Below are 2244 nucleotides of genomic sequence, written 5' to 3' on the forward strand. Positions count from 1 at the left end.
ACGGCAGAGGGGAGCGGGAGGAAGCGACGGTGCTCAGAACTGCTTGAGAACCCATCTCGTGGGCAGGATTGCTAGTTTATTTTCAAATAGTGAAGAAATGATGTCTGATGAGTGTGAGAGTAGAAAAGGTTATCTGTTGAGAGGGTGTAAAAGAAGCCTAGAATTTCCAAATTAACACCAGAAAATAAAATGGACTAACACAGAGAAGTTGTCAAACTAGCAAGAAAAAAAGTAGAGAAGAAAATGAAGTATTATTTAGACGAATCTTGCAAGAGAATCTAGGAAATTGAAGATAAAACCTTTTAGGGCCAGGGACACCTTGGTGACCAATCCTGCTAAACCAGCCCCTGCCCTCTCCTGTGGCCTATCTGAAAAGATAAACTGGCAAATTTGGAAAAATATTAGCAAGTACATATGACGATGAGAGAGACTGGCTGGCTGTTCACAAACAATTATTCCTTTTCCTCTGGGATGTCCTTATTTTCTTTCCTCATGTTTTTACAGCTCTATTGAGGAATAATTGATACATAATAAACCGCACATATTTAAGTCAACAATTTGGTGAGTCTTGCCATGTGTATAGCATCCACGAAGCCATCCCCACCACCCAGAAAAAGCGTAGCCACCATCCCCAAGATTTCTGGTGCTCCTTCATAACCCAACCCTCTCCCACTCCACTCTGGTGGGTTCATACACAGACAATGCTCAACCTTCTGTAGGGGGTGGCCTAGCACCGAGGTGCTGCCCACAGGGATCTGAGTGAAAGCAAGAGCTTTTTCCAGGCATGGCCCAAGAAACCGTGTCTAAGCCTTTCTTTCTTCCCCTATGCACCAGCTGCCTAGTGACAGCCAAGGTGACCTAAGAAGCCACCGTGGAGAATGTTAGGGCCTTCCTCAGCCCGAGTCTCTGCATGACAGTAGGGCAGACTACCCCCACTACATTGCTCACAAACCACATTGCTCCTCTTTCTGCACTGAGATCTGGATGCTTGTTGTGGCAACTTGGCAAATACAGTAATGTCTATCCAGCCCTTGAGCTGACAAGAGATGATCTAACAGCCCAGCAGAAAACAGCTAAAGAGAGTCCGTTAACAAATCCAAATTACATACAAAACACATGAAAAGATGTTCCCATCCCAGTAAGTATGGAGAGTCACTAAAGGAACATAGATTGGCTGCCATTAAAGAGATCAACCCTCGTTGGCCAAGGTAAAGGCGGGAGAACACTCAAGCAGCTGATTCAAGTGTGAGTTGCTACAGGCTCTTTGGAAAATTAATCTGGTAACACCTTCTAGAATGAAAAACACAAATTCTCTTTGATTTAGGGTGGACCTAATCTAATTTAGGAAGGTGAGGGTATTTGTGTTGCTGCATGTGGAGGCCAGGAGGCCATGGGGGTGGGATTCCGGGCAGGAATTCAAGCTGAGCAGCCGCAGTTCTCTTTGGGGCCTGTTTTGGAGGGTTTGGTGGAGATTTCACTGCTCAGTGATGACATCAGTGAGAGCTGGACGTAAGACAGTGCTCAGACTGTCCAGGAGGTGGCTCCTCTTTCTACAGCTGTTGCTCCCAAGCCCCTGGGGCTCCCACAGCCCTCAGGCCAAAGCCCACACTCAGTACAGCATTGGGGCTCTTTGACCCAGCCTGTTTGTGCAGAGTTCTAGCTCTTTCCATTGAAATCACAAAACCACACTCTGCCCTTAAAAGAGCTGTGAGTGTATAGATAGTGTACCAGTGGGCAGAGTCTCAACAGACAGTGCACAGTAGGCAGAGACTCAACAGTCGGTGCACCAGTGGGCAGAGTCTCAACAGACAATGTACCAGTGGGCAGAGTCTTCTTTTGAAGAGGTCAAGGAATATGCACATTAAAATTCGATTAAATCTTTATATTTTAAAACATGGACTCCATAAAACCCTGTATCAATCTACAGTCTCCTTCACCCAGGGCATGAGAGAGCCTGTCTCCTCACATCTGACGTAATATCATACGTATTTATAATGCTGTTTATTATAAGCAGTAAAATAGAATACTGTTTGTTATACATAGATATAAAATGCTGTTCGCTGTAAATATTTTACACTGTGGTCTATCAATCCATCGAGACGCGGGTTGAGCTCAGTTTTCAGTGTCCATCAGCAGTTTGAGTTATTTTATGAGTTGCCTGTTCAGAGCCCTGAAGTCTGAAGTGGTTGCTGCCATATTCCAAGCAAACTGTCTTCAGCAGGACACGGCAATAGAAAAACTGTT

This window comes from Ictidomys tridecemlineatus, chromosome 3, assembly GCF_052094955.1.
Source record: "Ictidomys tridecemlineatus isolate mIctTri1 chromosome 3, mIctTri1.hap1, whole genome shotgun sequence".
Lineage (NCBI taxonomy): Eukaryota > Metazoa > Chordata > Mammalia > Rodentia > Sciuridae > Ictidomys > Ictidomys tridecemlineatus.